The 22,692-nt window shown below is 33.7% G+C and overlaps 1 protein-coding gene across 2 annotated transcripts in view; it reads left to right on the top strand.

The window, feature by feature from the left end:
- The window catches only part of LOC129949374 (Krueppel-like factor luna), a 472,755-nt gene that overhangs the window by 252,152 nt on the left and 197,911 nt on the right, over positions 1–22,692 (top strand). The window lies entirely within an intron of this gene.

The following is a 22,692-nucleotide window of genomic DNA, read 5'->3' as shown; positions in this document are numbered from 1 at the left end:
CATAGAAATAGGTATAAGGATATATATGGTATATATATTTCTATGTCTGTGTCGCATTTAATGAACTTGGCTGTTGGATAATGATGTTGATGATGGTGACGATGATAGCAACCACTACTATTTTCATCCATTTATATAGAATTTACAATGACACTTAAATTTGTTTGTTCATTTCTTCTTTTTTTTTTGGAACAACAAGTGAGAAGGACAATTCAAGACGCTTTGTCAGCATCACCACCATCATCATCGTCTTATACCAAACCAACGACTACTGACGACAATGACAAGCGAAGAGCTACCGAGACGCCATCTAACAAGGACAACGATAAAATAAAATAAAATACAAAATTTACAACAAAAATAACAACAAACTCATGACATTGACATCCTTTTGACAAATAAACACAAAACGGTTAATGAACTGAAAATGAATTATTTGTCAATTTAAAATGTTTATCATTGAAAAGTGTCCTTCGTCGTCGTCGTTTTTAATATTCTAACAACAAAATGTTGCAGGGGTATAGTAGCCAACCAAAAAGGATATTTATATGGGGGTTTGTTTTTGTGTGTTTTTGCGCCATGTTTTGACTTTATACATTATTTTATATGAGTATAAGAAGAAGTGACTTCACGGATGCCGCCCTAATCAAGGATGGCATAATTTCGTTTTTTTTTTTATTATTTCCACAGGATTTTTTCTCGCAATTTTTCTAATTCAATTTGTGTTCTATACTATACCTACATACATCTACCTATATAAAGAGAATTCAATGTGATTCACTATAGTCCTTTACTACCCGAAGGACCTAATATACCTAACCTATAGAAAAACTTTCTTTTCGAGTTGTTTGTTGGCTTGAAGTTGCCCTTCTTCCATTTACTTCTCACATTATATGCGATGTTTCTTGCGTGTCCTTTCGAAGCTAATGAAGTTCAGTTGTTTTCACTTTGTAGTGAACGGGCAGGCCCTCTTTATGTCCATGTCCATTTTTCTATATAGAATAAAATGATTTTCACTTTTAAATGAAGCATAAATTGCAAAATTTATCGTTCAGTCTAATAAGACCCTATATATGTATATAAAATATTAAGTCCGCGTGAACCTTCTTTAGCGCTCTTGGGGATTACTCCCTCAATTGATGGTTGTTTGTTCCTTAAGAGAGCGAGAAAAAAAAAAAAAACAAGAAAAACTTAAACAAAACGATTGACTTCGTCCATTTTCTATCTAACGGACTTGAGGAAAAATAAAAGTTTATTTTATTTTATTTTATTTTGTTTGTTTGGTTTTTCTTTTTTTTTTTAATTTTTCCCATTCAAAGGTGGAAGTTATTATAGTCCTTATTTTACGGTTTGGTTAATTTTTCGTGTAGAACAAGTCTAACTTAGAAAGCTATTTAAAATTTATTTTCTTGTTATTTTGTAACTAATGAATCGTTATTGTTGATGGGAATTCCTTTTTTTTTCTTGTTGTTGTGTCTTTTAAAGAACAGGAGGATTTGTGACGAAGTTTTTCAGAATACTCTCCGTCAAATGTAGCAAATTATTTTACATTTTCGCTTTGAAATTTCACCCACAATAATAAAAGTTATCGCTTTTTCTCCTGGTAGTAAGTTCGGGATTCGGTCAAAATTTTGAAACAAAAATAAGTTCCGCAATTTTAATTGTTGAATTTTAGTTATCTCGAAAACTGTTCTAGGGATTTTCATTAAAACTAACTTCAAAATAATTAAATATTAATGTAATCTGTAATAAGTTGTCCGTGGTTTTTTATAAAACAATTCATGTTTTCATTCAAAGAACTTTGAGAATATTACAATCAATCAAAATGTAAGTTCTTGAAATGCTCGAAATCAATTTTTGGTAGAGCTTTTTTTGTAAAGTAGTATTCAAAAACTGTCAACTTAATTTTCCATTTAAAGTTTCTATAAATTATAAGTTCCCTTTTTCTCAAAATCATATTTAAGAAATTTTTAAACAATGTAATGTTTAAAAAATCCGTCATTTCGATTTTTCTAAAACTACTAATAAATGTTGAAAACAGCGCTTAACAAAATGAAATAAATGCTAAATCAAGAAACTTTGGATCGAAAACAAATTTTTACCACTATTAATTTTTTTTTAAATATCAATTACATTTTTTCCAGAATTTCAACTGATATCGATTTGTTCTTGAAATATTGCAGCTGAAAAATGTTTTTTGTACTGTTCTTGGAGACGAGTTCAAATATTTCCATCCAACATCTGTTATAGATTTCAGTCTAATTGGTGGAGATTGGAAGTCTTACGTCACAGGCTTTGAAATTGGACAGTTACCTTATTCAGATCACCTTCCAATAATTGTTTCCTTTCACCTTGATAGTTTTATGAGCGAGGATGAACGGAACATGACGTTACTTCCTAAACTAGTGTGGTCAGAGGCAAAAGGAAACAAGTATCGACAAAAAAAACAATACATGGAAGCAAACAAGTTGTTAAAAGAGCTATGCAAACAGAAAAAGAAAAAAATATTTTGAAATGGAAGCCCAAAAACTAGCGAGCTGCAGAAATTCGGCTGAATTTTGGAAATTGGCATGGAAACTTAACGGTGTACAATACACAATTGGTCGACACCTTAATTTTGATGTTTTATCGCGGCTCTTCTATATGCTTCTTAATCCAGTTATGAACCGGGTTGTCATTCATTATGCTGCTCCAGGAGTTGAGAATCAAATCCTTGATCAACGAATAACTCCGGATGACGTGAAACTGGTAGCTGAGGGCCTTAAAGATAGAAAAGCACCAGGGTCTGATAGAATACCAGCTGAATTCTATAAATATGCGAATAGCGGCCTTTTTGAAACTTTAGCTCTCTTGTTCATGATAGCGTGATACCGCTTCAGTTCAAGGAAGCACTGATTTTTCCTATATACAAGAAAGGATGTGCATCGGATCCAGCAAACTATCGGGGAATTACGTTTCTTAATGTATCCTATAACATGGATAAAAGAAATTAAACAATTAAAAGAATTTCAAGCCAGCTTTAGACAAGGGTATTCAACTGTTGATCATATATTTGTGCTGAGGAGTATTGCAGATTTATTCTTAGACCTAGACAAAAAAACTCTACGTGTTCTTCATTGACTTTAAAGCTGCGTTCGATACTGTGGATCGTAAATCGCTAATCTATAAGCTGTTCGAAAAAGGAATGTCTCTGAAGTTTGGCAGACTAATTGAAAACATATATGAAGACACTCGAGCTTCTGTGTGGAATGGTGAAGAAAAGTCTGATTGGTTCCAATTTGCATCAGGGGTTAGGCAAGGTTGCACACTAAGCCCACTTTTATTTGCAATATTCATAGCGGATCTAATCGACTGGTTGCTCAGAGGTATTGTTTATGCGGGAACGCTGATTAAAGCTCTGCTATTTGCAGACGGCATTGTACTGCTCGCATATACTTCAAAATCACTTCAACTAATTATTAATCGAAAACACGAATATTCCAAACGTTGGGGATTAATTGTCAATTTAGAGAAGTCGAAAGTGATGATCTTCAAAAACATGGAGGGAGAAATTGCGCAAACGAAAAGTGGAAAGAGTTCCTAGAAGTTACCTTCACGAAGAACTTAAGTATGGAAAAACACTTTAGTGAAAAGCGAAAATAGCGATAAACCTGACATGGAAAAGATGTTTCACGAACGAATGTGTGGCTCATAGTAGCAAATATATAATGTTTGCAACGGTAGCAGAATCCATTATGCTTTACTCTGCACAAACTTGGGGAAGTAAATATTATGAGATGGTTGAAAAGCTATTGCGCCAATACACCGAACTATGTCATAATGCTAGAAACGGGAATTTCTCCACTTCTTACGAAAACATTAAAACTGCAAGTGGATTACATAATTAGAAGCTTGAATTTGGCTGACTTTCGTTTACCCAAAATATCAGCTCTTAACGCTATCAATTCAAGGAGTGGATGGTATCGCGAATGACTTGAATTGGCAGAAAATTGTGGAATTAATTTGGTCGAGGACCTTACCAAATTAAAAGAGGACATGTACTAAATTATTTCCAAGGTAGATGAATCAGCTAGAACCAAGTACATGGATCAAGCTTCAAACTCCATCGTACGGTCTACTGCAAACTTAACCACAATTTGCAGCAGTTAAACTACTTCCGTGATGAGCTTGAAATATCTATGATGGTCAGACTACGAGCTGAAATTCTAAACCTGAACTATATACCTCACAGAGCAGATCCTACATTCATCTGTAATATATGGATGGAGATGGAAGACGTTGTGCATTTCTTGGGAAAGTGTCCTACTCTAAGAAAAATGAGAAGATGTATCTTTGGAAAAGATTTTCTATCCGTTAAGGAAGTCATGTTCGAATTAAATCAAATGAATGTTTCTAAACTGTATCAGTTCTGTACAATTACTTTAAGATATCAAAATAGAATTTACAAGGAGTTTTTTGATGAAACACCTTTTTTATTAAAATAAATTAAAAATCGCTAATTATAAAATTTATAGTCAAATTTAAGAAATAAATAATATTGTAGAAGTATATAGATGGTCAATTCGGCAGACGGCAGATAGCCATTTTTTTTTATTAAAATATTATTTTAATTTTATTAATTTTAAATAAAATCAATTCTAAATCTAAAAAAATCTAAAATCATTCCTTTGTGAAATAGGGCCGTGCCCAACAAGCTTCTTAATCTAGTTCGGTCCCAAGGTAGATGTTTCTAGTTGCACACTCCAAGTTGGTTGAGGTCACTTTTCATTTGTGCCCGCCATTTGATCCTCCGCCTCCCTCTAACGCCTTCCTCCGAATGACTTTTCTGGCCAGAATATTGATTTCCATGAACTTAACGTGACCAAGCCATCTCAGACGTTTGGCTTTTCACCATTCGATCTGAGTCTACGTCATTTTACAGCCCGTACAGCTCGTCGTTCAATCTTCTTATCCACTTATCTGCTATGCACACGACACCGTAATTCACGCTTCAATCTGCTTTTGTCATAGTCCATGCTACTCCATTGTTGATCAGGAAGAGGATGGTAAGGGTCTTATACAGCCACACTTTATTTGCTCTTCTTTGCTCTAGAGAGGGTTGTACTACTTAATTGTTTTCTTAGAATAAAGAAGCAGCGGTAAGTAAGAGTAATTCGTTTGATTTCAGGATCTCTGCGCTGGTGTTGTGTTATGTGTTCGTAGCGTAACGTAGATAGTTAAAGCCCTAAACTACATCAAATTTAAGTCTGTCGATGGTGACGTTTTGACTGAGACGTTCCTGTGGTGTTGTATGTCATTTCTTGATGACAGCACAGACTTTTTTTGCTCTCATTAACCACTAAACGTATTCTTACCTCCTCCATCTAAAAACTCACAAAAGCCCCATTGGCATCACGATAGCTTCTTCCGATTATATCAATGCGAGTAATTTAAAACACTTTTAAAATATAAGGCCTCTAATTTTGTTGACGTAGGAATTTTTTAAGAACGATGTTAAAGAAATCACATGAAAGCTCCTTGTGTAAAGAAAATATAAATTACGGCTTATTTTGCAATGGGAACCTGGCTTACATTCATAAGAAATTAATCAGTTTGAAAAGTTGAAGCCAATGGACTAATTTGAAGGTATCATGTCATTATTTTAAAACCTTTTGCAAGATATTATTTTTAGGTTCTACACTTTTGTATTTTTTATTTTCTAGAATTGAAAATTTAATTGAATTTAAAAACATTTTTATGAATTAAAATTGTAGACGTATTAAAATGGTTTAAAAGTGAGTTTCTATTTTTAAATAAAATAGATCTTTCTTTTTATAAAAAAAAATTCCTAAAACTCCAAAGTAATTTTCTGCTGTGATTTATTTGTGTAAATAATTTTTGTGTGCGGCTTAAGTCTTCTTTGACAAAATTTAATCCTTAAAACATTAATCCAGCTATCACATAATTGATTAGACACACCTACATTTTTATGAATATGTGATGGAAAAAGAAAAGGAAAATGTATAATCCTTACTAAGAATGACACACCTAATCTGAATTATACTCGCCGTTCGTTTATTTTTAGTTCTTAATATTGACATAACCCCTAAATTACGAATACGGACACATAACAAAAAAAGTGTAACATACTGAAGACGAAGAAGAGAAACAGAAATAATAATCCCAAAATTATATGCATTAGAGAATCCCATCATCAAAGGTCAAATGCTCACAACACATTAGATTCCCATTTGACCCATTTATATCCGAACCTATACAGTATACATGTAGATATGTCTTGTATATGGACATTGATTTGAAAATGTTTCATGGAACACTAAACCTCTCTACTCTAGGCGCATTTAGCCTAAAAACATCACATGGTCTGATGATAATGAGACCGACATTAACCGACAATGTGATGTATACATAAGTATATGTGCCTACATCATATGTACATACATATGTCAGAGCCATTTAATCTGGTAATAGTAATCCTTTAATGGAAGTGATGTTGTGTTGTCGTTAGTATATTTGTGAGAGGGTGTGTTTGATTTTTTGGGGATACGACACAAACCAACCAACCAAAAACAGGGACTTTTAGAGGTGCGGAAGAAGGAATTTCCACTTCTCATTCTATGGCGACACCAGAAGTTAGAATGTTTTTGCATCTCTTAAAGCTTTGATAATAATGAAAGATGAAAAACATCATCATCATCAATTTTAAATGGTGCCCAACAGAAACCCATACTAGACACCTTTATACTTATACCTAGAAACAACACAACGGTGCCTATGACTACCTCTACAATAGCACGTGTCATTTTCTTGAAGCGATTTCCGTTGTCAATGTTCTTTTCTTGTCTTGTCTTTCTTTTCTTTTTTTTTCTGTTGTTTGTTCGTTCGTCCTTTAAACTTTGTCTTTTCAGTTTTTTTGATAATGGTTTAAGTCTATCCATCTGATCTGATCCGGTCCATACCCCGCGGCGAAGCTATTAAATTGATGTCAAGTTATTCAGTTCGAAGGCTTTTTTGTTGCCATTATTATTTGATGGCTTGTTGTTGGTCGCACGCGTCAATCAAATTTTGCCATTTTCGGGTGGCAGCAGTCAGGATTCTCTGTGTCCTCAGGGGTCGTTCATTCGTTCGTTCGGTTGGATGGTTGGTTTGTTGTCGGTTATATGGAGATGTGGCATGTTTTCCTTTGCCTCCATCAAGTGCGGGGAGCTGTTCTTTTTTTTCTTTATTTTGATATAGGGAATTCTAATTTTTGAAGAATGAATATATATGAATATACGACTGAGAAGGAGGAGAAGGAAGGTATCAGTAGAAACAGCAGAGAGCTACCACTTTTTGAACTGTCAACATGAGAAAATGAACGAGACAAGGGAGCTATGTTGTGAATGAGTGATTGCTTTTTGTTGCTTGTCCTCTCTCGCATCACGCTCTGACTTTTTCGAATATTTGTTGGAAGTTTAAGTCCCTTGAAATATAAGCCCAATTCAATTCAATGCGCTGGCTGTTGGACTAACTGATATAAGCCACATATGTTGAGTTGTGTTGATGACACTTTGGAAAGTCTGTATATACGAAACGAATGTTGCTTCATTGCTCAGCTCGTTATAATTTCTATGGTTAATCTGAAATCTATTTACATTTTCCAAAATGGTTTGAGTTTTGGGACTTCTTTTTTGTTTGCATGATGGAGATAATTCTGTAATAGTGAAGCTCATGTTCAATCAGTTAAAGTGAAGCGTTTATCATTCGACTTCAATCTTGAAAAGATGTTCTTTGAAAAAACACACTTGGATTCGGATTTGAAAATATGTCAAAAACTTCCTTGAAACCAAAGTTTGTATTCGATTTGATATCAAACGATTTCGTCAATTTTGCTTTGGTCTTAGTAAACTGAGACGAAAAGATTATTAAGCGTAACAAAAACCTAGTTAAGTTTTTTTAAGCGTTTAGCCCTAATTATAAACAAAATAAATAAAAATTGTGTTGGAATACCCGCTACCAAATTTATTTCAAAGTTCAAAATAAATAATATGTCTCAAGGTTTCATTGAAACTTTGTTCTTTTTCCCATCTAAAATGTTAGAAGATCCGTTCTTATCGCTTTGGTCATAAATACACTTCTTTAATTTGCAAACACCTTGGAGTTTTTGCCACTTTTAAAGGAGAAGAGAAAAGATATAAACACCCAATAACCAGTGAAAAACTTTTTTAAGATGAGTTTTTGTTGAGAGGTATGAGGTATCCCTTAGATATTAGTTGAAAACTGCGTTCACATTGCCAGTAAAAACTTTCAAAACCTTTCATCCTCTGGCTCAGCTCATCCTTACACCGCTGAAGAACTCATCCCAAAAAAATGCCGAAATACCGGGAAACTAACTTATCGAAAGAAATGGTTTGTGCATTCGATTGATTTGTTCAAATACACAAACCACTTCTTTTAATATACTATATTCCCAGTATTTCAAATTCGTATTAAAAGGGAAAATTAAAGTTTTCAACTAATTATTAACGTATATTCAATGATAAGCATAGCCTACAGAAACTTCTCCTTTTTTTGAAAACTTATTTGTTAAGAACTTGCACAATTTTTGTCTTTAGCTATAAAAATGTCAGGTGGGATATTTTATAGAAATGCTTAAATTTCACTTTCCACTACTTAAACTTTCATGTGCTTATGTTTACAGACTACTTAAGAAGCCTTCCTATAATAGCCTTGCATTACTGTGTTCACAAACAATACACTTGAAAACATGATTAAGAATTCATTCATTGCATTAAATTCACTTAGTTTATGAAATGCACTTGATTTCATGTGAATTCCATTAAAAAACATCATAATCCACTCCTTATTCCGCCCACAATATCTCTATTATGTTAAATACACTCCATTACACGCCACTGTTGCTGTTGCGCTGCTACTGTTGCAAGTCTATGCATCTACATGCATATATACTTAAATATCTACAAGTCTATAGTATGGTTACAATCATCTTTTAATGCAAGTGCAATTTAAGAAAAGGACTAACACAATATTTTCACATAAGTACTATATTCTTATGCAGTGTGCACATCAACTCTCACCGCACCTAAACATCATAATACCTGAATTTGAGTTCGAGGCATCGCGGTATAGTTTGTTTACCGCAGAAAAAAAAAAAAAAAAACATTGGCTTAAAAAAATGGACTTACAATAAAAACAACAAAAAATAAACTCGTAAGCAAATGCAACGAAATTGTATTGTCTGATGCTATTGTGTGTGCAGTGCATCTTGAATGATGTGCTTGGTGAATTTCGGAAAAGCCGGGTGTGGAGATGTTTTGTTTGCACTTTTAGATACTACACATAGTGCAAGGTACTGATGTGCACCTGTAAAAGCTGCCTGCCACTTTCTTGAATAGGCAAAACAAAAAACACATTCAACAACCCCAAACAATAACAATAAACTGGAGTATACAAGAAGCAGTGCCTCTACAATGTAGAAACGGCAGTAAAAACAGCGGCTGTAACAATAGTGCAAGTTTACTGAAGCTCTTTATACCTATACGATATCACGTGTGAATTCTACGTATGGCTGATGTTGCCCAGGCAGGCCCAAGGGACAAAAAGATGAAAATACAATAGTTATTATTGCCACCTTTGTTATCACAGATTTTTACAATTTTTTTCAATTTTCAAAAAATATCATAAATACAACGTATGCATTCGTTAATTTTTAATTACTTTAAGATTTCATAAATGTGAAGAAATCAATCAGTCAATATGCCAAACTAATTATGATTCAATAATAATATGATTTCCTTCCTCATTTCACAACTTTCGTAACTGTGAAGAAATCATTCATCAATATGATGATTCCATTCGTCATTAAGATGAATAATCTTCAGAAACTTGATTTTATCATGAAATTGATGAAATTTTTACTTAAACAATTTATATTGTTGTTTAAAAAGTTGATGAAATAGATTTCATCATATCGAAGAACGGTTTCATCCGATTTCTTCAACAATGAGCAATGAGATAAAAAGTACATTAATGTGAAAATTTTCAGTTTATGAAACTTTTATGGTCATTTTCTTAAGACACATTTTTGTTAAAAGTGGAAATAGCAGAATGTTCACAACTGTTGATTTTAATAATTATCGTTAAATTTTTAGGTAAAAGAATTGTATATCTCTTTTCAATGAGAATCAAAAAGAACAACTATAGGGACATTCCATAAACCACTTAGTTGCACTTATCTACCTTAGGTAAAAATTAATGTAGTTAACAAAAAATAATCCCAGCTGGCAACAATACCGATTAGGCCAAGGCTCTAAGAAATATTATTCTAAGTAAGTAAGTGTAAACAGTAAATCATTTCCTCCTCTGACTTAAGCATGTCTATTTTCTTAAGTTAGATAAAGGTAGCTAGGTAAGGTAGTAATGTTCGTTATATTGCCCTTGGGTAATTTACCAGTGAAAACACATGACTTTAAGATAGGTACATACATATATGAGGCTATAGTCATATAGTAAAATAGGCAGGCAAGCATCTATAATGTAAGGGTACGTTACACCAGCTTTAGCTTAATGCAGCTAAAGGTAGGTTATACAACATGTATTCGTATCTAGATACAAATATAAGGAGGGTATAATGTGATGATGTCGCGACTGTCTTCATTTCATATAGAAAAGTACTGTATGGGTACATTTTTATGCTTCTCTTCTTCTTCTTTTTGTTGTTGTTGTATTAAGCTTAGCAATGTTAATATATCCTCTGGCAATGGCATTTTTTGTATGTTATGTTCACATAAGTACATATACATATGTACATGACGGTAGATAAATGTTTGTATGTCAAGTGTCTACGGAGACCTAGATTTTTAGTGAAAATATTTATTGTTGTTGCATATTAATGTTTTTTTCTCTTTGGATTCCGGTTCTTCGCATTTAGTACAATATCGTATATGGCCCAGAGTAAAGACACCTACCCATATGGTGAATGAAGTAAAACGAAGAAGTAGTGTGTGAGTGAGTCAGTGAAGAAAAATTAAAAAGAAAAAGAAAATCAAACAAAAGGCAAAAATTAGAGCACATCCTTGTTTTGAAAAAAAAGGAAGTTTGTGTATTTAGTGCTTAAATGTCCTTAAAAAACGAACATTCTATACAGACAAAACTTCACTGAAGTACAATTTGTCCGTCATCATCGTTTACATTAAGCCTTGTCTAACCTGATTTAACTCTGCAGGGAAAATACAGGAAAATTAAAGGAGTTTCTTCTTTTTAGTACCATTCCAAAACCTAAATAAGAGATACAACAAAACGTTTATTTTTCATAAAGGAGTAGTAAAGTTTATAAAAATTAAAAGAATACCTTTGTTTTATTATATTAAAAAGTTCTATACCTCTTAGGAATACCCATTAGAAAAGGTTTGACCTTGATGGGAAAATGTATTACCTAAACAAAAAACTGCAAATCATAATTAAAACCTTCATAGTGTATTTATAATTTCTTTTTACTTCATCAAGTTTTTCCACTTTTTTAATCTTTTCTACAAAAAAATTAATATCCACCGACATTTTAATTGAAGCATAAAATTCAAAATTGCTCATGTTAAAATCTCCAACCTTGGTTTAATGTCAAACTACTGCACTGCACCTCATTCGTGGATCTCTGTATATGTATACATTCTATACATCGGTATATTCTCTTACCTAGCTTTAAAAGCCATCCTTTTTAACTACTCTGATGCCATTCATTTAACTACGTGCAAATTGTATCAAAATATAAAAAAGATATTACACACAAAGACCATATAGCAACTACTCGTTCACAGCGGGCAGCACTATATCTACGTACCTTCTATAGAAGGCGCATTGAGCTAAAAAAAAGAAACTTTTGATTCCTGAACCGCCTCCATATTCTCTCATCAATGCGTTGCCATCATCGCCTGGCTACACAACGGACGATATCCTTTCCTTACCTCATCGTCAGGTATGTTTCCATATATTGTACTATGTAATGCCTATTGTGCATTCTTGTTTCTTTTTTTTTTATTGTACATCCATCCATCCTCGCCCACAATCCTCCCGGTTAATGTAAAATTAAAATACAGAACCTTAAAGGATGGCCGGCCAGCCGACTTGCAACAGCTATACACCAATATTCCAATCGAGCAACAATATCAAAAAAAAAATGAGCCTCAAACGTAATCAACTTTAACAAATAAATCACCGTCCGGCGGCAGCGCGCCAACAACAGTCTCCCACGATCTCATCCAACTCGGTGTAGCCTCGCGTGGCACGGCTGCATGTCAGTTCCCAGTTGTTCATCGACGATTTACAGAAACAACTTTCACCGGCAGCCGAGTGTCTCCTTCCTTTTTGTTCCTTCTGCTGCTGTTACTGCCGATGTTGCTCCATACACAGACGGACTTCCACTTCCAACCTTTTATACCTATCTACCTACCTACCTATCAACCTACCTGAACTGAAAAAATAAGGTAGGATGGTAGGTATTGTTGTTGAACTCCTTCATCAACTCTCCATCAAGCTTCCCATCCTCCTACAACAATACTGCTCTGCTCAGTGCTTACGGCAGCGGCTCGGCGGTGGTGTGGTGTGGTGATGGTTATTTCGGTTCCCCGGGGGTTTTAAAATTTTTCCGAAAATAATTTTCCATCCAAAGGCTTAAAATTTGCTTCATGCCACACGTCCAAAGCCAAATGCCAAGCGTGGTGAATCAAGGAACAAGGAGGTTGTAACTTGCAACAATTCAAAAAGACAAAAAAAAGCCTGAATCTGAAAAAATATACTCGGTGTAATAATACGACCACCAGGTAATCGACATGAAACGGGAATGCAACATGCAATCGACCGGAAAATGTCCCAATGGGACACTGTCGCAGTCGCTGTAGCATGCGGCTAGGCCGGAACGTCCGTAGCCAGCTACGAGTATATTGCCGCCACTTTGTCTGCATACATACGTGATATATAACCACCCGATTGGTGGAATGGCGGCGGGTGGATCGACTGAACAACACACAAATGAACAGACAGACAGACGGACTGCGACCGACGACGGCGACGTGTGCCTGATGTGCATAGATTACGAACTCGCGGAATTTTGTAGCCTTTCTGCTCTGATGAAGGTTCTCTACTCCCCTTTTGGAGGAGCTGATTTTTATTGTTGTTCTGGATCGATTATGTAAAGGTGTATTTTTATATATTTTACCTGACCAACCATGAAAAGGATGCAATATCAAAATGTTCTCAGTTCGGCTTTTTTTTGTGTTATGCTGTCATTCGATAAAATAGTTTTGGGATGATGTAAGGGAATCCATTAAATATTGTTTGCATATAGCCTTCTTTAAAAAAAAAATACCAGTGTAGTGACGAAATTGACCAAAGAATTTATAATAAAATTTTAAATAAAAATGTAAAAAATTCACTTTGTTCAAAATTTTAATTTTCTTGAGAGTTGCCCGTAGATTGGTTTTTCCTGAAAAGCGATGCAATGGCATGCAAAGCTCCTTAGTCTCGACTTACTTCAATCACCTTCACCAAAAAGAGTTTGGCAAAGCGAAACAAAATTCTGAAACTTATATTCTTTTTCTTAAGTTCAAAATGTACGAGCACTCTCATAAAATATAAGAGATTCAAAACATCAAACTTTTATTAACATATTTTTTTGAAATGAGTTTTTGTTTCCGGTATGAATTGCCCCTGAGATATGGGCTAAGATAAGCTAGTGCCAACAAAAACGTTCCAAACAGTTCATCCCATGGTTAAGCTCATCCTAAAAAGAACTCATCCCAAAAAACCTGAAATACTGGGAATCTAACTTATCAAAAGAAATGGTTTGTGTATTCGCTTAGTTCGTTCAAATACACAAACCACAGCTTTTGATTATTTTCCCAGTATTTCCTCTTTTTATTATAATGAATGGAGTTTATTTTAGAAAATGTTATGAAAGCTTATTTATACAAAAAATAAAATTTTAAATTTGGAATTCGACGAATTTCCTTTCGTTTGTAACCAAAAAGGGCTCCAATATTCATTAAGGATAATTATAGAAAACAAAAATAAAATAAGTTGTTGAAACACTGGATTTTGTATAATTTTTAATCAAAAGTATCTTAAATTCTCGTATTAAATTATTTAAATCACAATTGAATTACCTATTCAAATCAATGTGCACCAAAATTCCATTTCAATACATAAAAAAGCCAATTATAATTCACACTTTATATGCATGCATAATTTAATAGATTTACGTGTCAAGTGATATGTTTTAAATTAAATTTACTACTCAAAAAATTACAAAAAAAAACATCTCGTTAAATTATATTTAAACAAAAACTAAACGAACTAAATTCTCTTATTAAAGTAATCATTATGAACAGTTAGAGTACAATAAAATATTCACTTAATTACACATTCCGTGTTGTGTATAATTGTATAGGTGTGTCACAATTTTCTAATTTGTATACATTATCCTTTTTTGTTATGGTGGACTCTGGGGATCTTTTCGTTAAGCAGAAACAAAAAAAAAATAATAAGCAATTATAAGATAATGTATTATTTTAATTCTTTTTTATGGACATTTTTAATGAGATGCTTTTACAAAATTAAACTAAAATATTTAACTAGTTTAGTAATAATATTTATAATTAACTAAATCATTATTTTCTTTTTATTTCCAGGTAAAGTTAACAATATTTTTGCTGATGGATAAGGTATTTCATTTTTTTTATTATTTACTCAAAAGTTATATAATAAAAGATTAAAATAAAAAAAAAGTTTTCATTGCAACACTCAAACCACCAAAACCGAATTGAATCAGGATCAAAGAAAATAAAAATAATCCCTAAAACTAAAACAAAAGATAAAAAGAACACAAAATAAAATATTTAAAACCCATTTAACCTAACTATTATCGAATCAGTGGAATTATTCCCCTTTTATTCTACTTGTCAATAATCTCTGACCTAATCTCTAAAATTCAATAAAAATAAACATTGTTTGTTGTTATTTTTGTAACCGCAAATAATCCTCACTAGAAAAGGATTCGAGTTTATTTTTGTGGTTAAACAAAAACACAACTTTCCAATTGTGCATATTTGCTGTAGTAATTAAAAAAAAAGAAAAATATTGGTTTGACATGAAATCCGTTAAGTAAATTAGGTAATTAATACTTGTTTATACATTTTAATTTTTAATATGAGTACATGTGTATGTATGTATGTACAATTATGTGAATGTATTTCGGTAAGCCCAAAATATAGATCTCCATTTAATTGATTGTTATCTGTATAAGATTAAAAGTAATAGTGTGGTATTACATTGTGTAGTTTTGATAATGCTATTTTTTCCCTTAATTACATTACCTAACTTTAATGGTTTTGTTAATACTTTGAACAATAGAACAACATAAATATGTAAAAGTATGAAACAAATTTTAAATATTTTTATTATTAATATACAAAAGCTTAATTCATAGAGGCACTTGATTTGATTCGATTTATTTGTAGTACTTTTTTTTAAAGCTTTGAAATGTTTCAATTTTAGTGATGTCCTTAAAGAAAATAAAGGTCAATAAGCATTTGCGGTAGTGCTTTTGTTTGTCACTTGCTTTTGTTTACACATATCTGCTGCTCTTCCTTAAATTAACATTAACTTTTAGTTTTAATAAAATGTATACTCACCACAACATTTATGTGAGAAACTACTTAAAATATCATCCTCCTATTTAGAGTATCATGATGTATAGAAATTGATCATATTTACATACATACGCCTAAGTGTACTCATTTTGATTTTTATTTGAAAGTTTATTTTCCTTTGAAATTCTAATAAGTGACTATAAATGTACTTAATATACTTAAAACTTAAAATTGAAGAATTTTCCGAATTTATTTAGGCTAGACCTCGACCCACAGTGCTAGCTTTTCCATTGTTGGCCTTAAGCATTTTGAAACTGGTATTTTATACTTCTCTTTATTTTAATTTTTTTATTATAGAGTTAACAATAATATTTAACATGATGCTTCAGGAATTTTCACAAAAAACTTTGTAAAATATTACTTCAGTATTTTTAAAAATCAACAATTTAAAAAAGTACGTATACGCCTAAGTGTACCAATTTTGATTTATTCTTATATTTAAGAGTATTATTATTTTTCTTCGCAATTCTAATATCTAAGTCTAGTAAAAACACTTAGGTAAAACATTTACGAACAGGAAAATTATAGTGTTATGAGTGTTATGACTCCGCCTGTACTTGAGCGAGTTAGTGATTCTATAGGACCAATATTTTTTCGCATTCGTACTGTGGCAAGAGTCCTTAGAGATCTAAACACACATAAATCCGCTGGTTTGGATGGTAAGCTTTTTCATCTGTCCTACTACTCAGGTCTCGTTCCGAGAGGATGGAAAACTGCATTTGTCCAGCCTTTCCCCAAAAAAGGCGAATCTTCCTCACCCTATCATTACCGACCGATTGCACTTACGTCCCTTATTTCCAAGGTCATGGAAACGCTGATTAATTATCACCTCAAAAAATATCTCGAAGATCGAAAGTTTCTCAATGACCGGCAGTACGGCTTTCGTAGCAATAGGTCCACTAGTGATCTCATGGTTTATCTCAACGAACAGTGGAGCAAAACTTTACATCACTTTGCAGAAAGTAAGATTATTGCACTTGTTATTTTAAAAGCGTTTGATAGGGTTTGGCATCAGGCCCTCTTATCAAAAATGCGTGCTTTCAGTTTTCACGAATCCCTGCTTCATCGGATCCTTCAATACAAGTTTTATTGGATGGATTCAAGTCTGAAAACCATAAAATAAATGCTGGGGTGCCCCAGGGCTCTGTTCTATCTCCAACACTCTTTCTCATTTTTATTAATGATCTCCTGTTTTATGGGAGTTTTTTCGCACTCGTACTGTGGCAAGATTTCTTAGAGATCTAAACAGGCATAAATCCGTTGGTCCGGATAGCAAGATTACTGTGTAAACTTTTTCATCTGTCCAACTGCTCAGTTCTCGTTCTGAGAGGATGGAAAGATGCATTTTTCCAGCCCATCCCCAAAAAAGGAGAATCTTTCTCACCGTCTAATAACCGACCGATTGTACCTAAGTCCTTTCTTTCCAAGGTCATGGAAACGTTGATTAATTAGCAGCTCAAGGAATATCGCGAAGGTAGAAAGCTTCTTAATAACCGGCAGTACTTTTGAACAATAGGTCCATTGGTGATCTCATGGTTCATCTCACCGAACAGTGCAGCAAATCTTTACATCTCTTTGGGGAAAGTAAGATTATTGCACTTGATATTTCAAAAGCATTTGATATTGTTTGGCATCAAGCTCTCTTATCGAAAATGCGTGCATTCGGTTTTCATGAATTCCTGCTTCATTGGATTAGTAATTACCTTTCGGATCGTTCAATACAATGGATTCCAGTCTGAAAACCATAAAATAAATGCTGGTGTGCCCCAGGGCTCTGTTCTATCTCCAACACTATTTTTCATTTTTATTTATGATCTTCTGTCTGCAACACCTAGTCCAATACATTGTTTCGCTGACGATAGTACTCTTAGCTTTTCATATTCGTTTTCAGACCAACAACTCTCTTCTTTGGATGTGGAACTGCAACGACAAAATATGATAAGCTCATTAAATTCCGAACTTAACAGAATTGTTCAATGAGAATTTAAAATCGCGTGGAATTTAATGCTACGAAAACGCAATGCTGTCTTGTATCGTTAAAGCGAAATATACCCCCTTTGCCATTATCCATGGATGGCACTTGCACCAATGAGACTGAACACCTCGATATTCTCGGTATGTGTGTCACCAACCACCTCTTGTGGAACGATCACATACGCGATGTCGCTAAAAATGCCACAAGGTGTTTGGGTTTCCTTAGGCGATTCAAGAAATATTTCACCCCTTCTGATCTGGCTTTTATCTACAAGACTTACATACGTCCAAAGCTTGAGTATGACTCCCATCTCTAGGCTAGTGCTCCTGCAACTTACTTAAGCCTCTTTGATAGTATTGAACGTAGAGCATTTAAATTGATAGATGATAATATCATCATAAGTTCATTTACTCCGCTTGAACATCGTCGTAAGGTCTCTTGTTTGACCCTTTTTTACCGTTATTTTAATGGCTTATGTTTGGGTAAAATAGCGATTTGCATTCCTTCCCTTAAACAGTCCAACCGTAATACTCGCTCCTTTAGGAATACACATCAGTATACCCTCGAGTCCAATTTCGTCCGTACTGTCAAATACAGTGCTTCGTTCCTTAGCCGTACTACGCGAATGTGGAATGCCTTGCCATACTCTGTCTTTCCTAAAAAAAAAAAATAAATTGGGTGGCGCAACAGTCCGTTTAAGAACTAGGGCTGACAACTCTCAAACGTTCCTGTGTGCGAGTACTGTTGTCAGTGATGGAGGGGACCTACAGCTTTGAGCCGAATCCGAACGATAAATTTGAGAAAGCACTTTTCATGACAAGAATTACTCTTATAGGTTTTGTCAATTCCTCGAAAGAGGCAGTACCCGTGTAAAAAGTTAGGTGGCGGCACAGGCAAGGATTGAACCCAAGACCCTAAGACAAATATTGTTGTTGGAGCATTTTATTTTAATTTTTTTTTTTAGAAAACCGCAAGTGACAACTTGTTTCCTAAAATATAAACCTACATAGTTTATTTATTATTTAAAAACAATCGTTTGGTAAATTTTAGAACCAAATAAAATTACTCTCAAACCAAAACAAATTGATTGATAAAATATGCAAATCATGAATGTAAATATTTATTCGTTTAAAACGGATAACCGCCATCGGCTTCATCATCGGCGGCAGTGGTGTGTCGTTAAATCTAAACAAACATCCGTTTTTCTATGAATGCAAGTACACACATAATTCCGAAAAATGTGTTGGTAAAATTATTACGTATATGGATTTCATTATTATACACATATAAGTATATGTTATGTTTTTCTTTATATTTATATTTTATAGGATTGAGATTAACTTAAGCCATTAAATCAATTTATTACTCGCATTTTGCCATCACACTCCTTGGATTAAATTATTAAACCCACAGCGAATTTTACTGTGAATTATTTATATGGTTTTATTACGAAATTTCTTTTGCTGAATCTTTGTATATAATGAGAGCATATACATACATAAACATTTCGTATGTGTAAAGAATATGTACTTTCTTTATTAATAATGCAAATACCAAATATTAAGACACAGCATTTATGAACATTCAAAAACATTTTATGGAATATTCAAGTTCATTATTATTATGATTATTATGTCGATGTTTATGTTATTTACACTTATTCTGAATTGCATAATAGCCTTTGGTTTAATGTTTTTGTTTTTGTAAGACTAAATTGGCTATTCCTTGAGGGAATATAAAACATATGAAATTGAACCTTCTGCTTCTCCCCTTCATCGTGAAAATAAATATTTATTTTATATCTTATTTCCCTTTTACCATTTTTCTTGAGTGTGTTTTTTATTCTCCAGGATTTGTGTATTTAAGTGTCAATTAAGAATAGCAGAATAATTATAATGAATATTGACATTCACGAACATACATACATAAATGTGCATATGTGAATGTGATAAGTTATTAAAGAAGCAATATGCATGTGTTAAAGTGCATTGGATGTTATAGAATGAGAATTTGAGAAGCCTGACATCAATGGCTGGGTAAATTAAGTTTTAAAAATTTAATGGACTTCGAGATGTACAGTTTTTAAATAATTTGTGGGAACGATGTATTTCGTTTAATTTTACTAAAATTTTGTAAAAATTTAATTTAATATTATTCTATGTGGAGATTTCAATTGCAACCTTTTTGGATGAACATAACTTTCTCAACGAATGTCTCTTTCTTAATCTTCACTTCGTAAACATATGTACTGCCACCCATTTTTCAAACTCCGATCCCCCAGCGAGCAGGTTGGTTTTCTGAATAGCAGGGTGAATAGATGATTTGAGAGCCATGTACCCTTAACAACAAAAACCTGCACTCCTCACAACAAACCATGGTTCACAAATGACATACGTTCTTTGATAAGACAGCGTGACCTAGCCTATAGACGGTGGAAACTCTTTGGTCTTGACAGCTTTCACCAAAAATGTACCTCTTTGTGCAACAAAACTGTTAAAAAAATTCGTAAGGCAAAATCCGCTTTGTATGCAACTCGCATCAACGCGTCTTTAGGAAGTAAGCAAATTTGTAGAATTTTGAAGAATATCGGTGTTGAAAAGTATCTTGTGGTTTGGCTAAAGACATAGACATCAACGCTCTCAACAAATCTTTCGTTTCTAACCCAATTATTAACCACCAATCGTTAGATCCCCTACAATATTTCGAAGAGATTTTTGCATCGCATACCTCAAACTCAAATTCATTTATGTTTTCTGCAATAACTGCGAAGCACTCCTCTCTATTAAGTCCAATGCTAAAAGCCTTGATAATATGCACCCTTCGGGTTTGAAAATTATTTTACCAACGCTCTTGCCCGTTATTACCCAAATTTTTCATTCCATCTTGATACAAAATGAATTCCCAACACAATGGAAAGGGCAAAAGTTTAACTCATCCCAAAAACTTCAAAAGGAGACGAATTTAGGCCAATCTCAATATTGTCATTTTTATAAAAAGTTTTTGAGAAAATTATACAAAAACAAATGAATGAGTTTTTTTCGAAAGAAAAACAGCTGCATTACAGCTTTGTTAAGTGTCTCGGAAGATATTAGGAAAGCTATAGACGAGGATAATGTCACATTTTTAATACTCCTCGATTTCTCAAAAGCGTTTGACATGGTAAATCACATGGTATTTTGCGAAAAACTCTTACGTCAGGCTCTTATTTTCATACCTAACTGATCGAGTGCAAGCAGTAGAGGTTAACAGAACTCTTTCCAACTTCCTACCTGTCGTTAGGGGTGTTCCGCAAGGTTCGATTCTTGGCCCGTTGTTGTTTTCAATCTATGTTTACGAACTTCCTTCAATTGTAAGACAATGTTCAATACGCCTGTATGCTGATGACACTCAACTCTATTTGAGCTGCCCATTGGGACGTATTCAACACTCTGTAGCTTGTATATATGAGGACTTAAGCTTGATTGAGCGTTTGTCGGTTAATAACTGCTTACTTCTTAGACCAAAGAAATCAAAGTGTCTCGTGGTTTGGAAAAAAAACAAAACTGATGTGTCTTACTTTCCAGCAATCTTTTTGAATAACTGTTCTATTGCTCATAGCGACTCAGCTAAAAATGTAGGTGTAGTTTTTAACCGCAGCCTTACCTGGACACATCATATAAACAACACAATTGGGAAATCGTATGGCGTCCTATGCATGCTTTGGTCAACACAGCACTTTATTCCTTTACCAATTAGAATTCTGCTTTTGAAAGCGCAGATTTTACCTCCGCATACTTACGGCTGTGAAAATTTTTGCAAGTCAGACTTCGAGAGTAAAAGGAAATTAACGGTTGTATTTAATAGTGCAATAAGATATATTCACGGGCTGCGACGTTACGATGGAGTTTCGCAGTATACATCCCAAGTTCTTGGGATGTAGGTTGAGAATTTTATAAAATTCCTTTCTTTTTCACTTCCCAAAAAAAAGTTATAGCGATCAAACCGATTTGTCAAATTAAACATATTGACCTTTCTCGACGTCTCGAGTTGCCTAGAATAAAAATGAAAGATTTTTAGAGAGATGGTCGTGTATGCGTATGTCCGTACTCTAAAGATCCTTTTTTTATCAGCCATATTTCTAGAACTTGCAAAGATATCGACTCCAAATATTGTGTTTTCCAATAGCGATATAGACAGCTCTTGGCAGTTATATTGTTCCTTTTACTTTCTGGCAGAATATCAGCTTTTTTTCTGACACTAAACACAAATCATCTTGTTAACTAACAGCGTCAAACTAATAAAATAGATCTTCCCCAGCATCAATGATGTAAGCGTTGCGTTGTAACCTTTCATCGACGATTCAACGTTTGTTGGCGAAATTCAAATTCAGCCATCACCCCCGTCCCTAAAAAAAAACGAAAAAGTGGTTGAAAGTTGATCCCAATTTTTATCGAATGATCATATTTAGCGGTGAGGACCATTTTTGGATGAATTCGTGAATAAAGAAAATTTTCGGATTTGGGACGATACCAATTAACGCGGGATTCACGAGGAGCCAATGCATCCAAATAAATGTTCTGTTTGCGGTGAATCTACGGCTGGAGGCGTCATCAGTCCGTACTTTTTTGAAAATGATTCTGCCATCGCTGTTAATAGCGATCGGTATAGGACAATGACCACCAACTTCCTAAGACTTTGTTTTGAAATCGTTAGACTTTTCCTTGTGAAGCTTTTTGAAGTCACAGGTCTATGTAAAAAAGCCGGCATCTATCAAATTCAGACTTCTTTATGTGTCAAAATAATCGAAAACTGGACCTTTTGAATGCACAACACACTGCGAACACGAGTTAACCATTTAAACGTCTTTAAAGGGCCTCTCGAATAAAGCTAAAACCTTATTGATATCTCATATACAGCTTGTTTTAATAGAAAACCCTAGTTCATAAAGTTTAAAGTGGACTTCAAGCTATATCACATAAAGGTTCATATCGAAAATTGCTAAAGAATTACTTTTAATGTACCTAATTTGCATAGATA

This window comes from Eupeodes corollae, chromosome 3 (genome assembly GCF_945859685.1).
Source record: "Eupeodes corollae chromosome 3, idEupCoro1.1, whole genome shotgun sequence".
Classification (NCBI taxonomy): Eukaryota; Metazoa; Arthropoda; class Insecta; order Diptera; family Syrphidae; genus Eupeodes; species Eupeodes corollae.
Note: the sequence above shows the minus strand (reverse complement) of the source record. Positions and strands in the feature narration are given on the sequence as shown.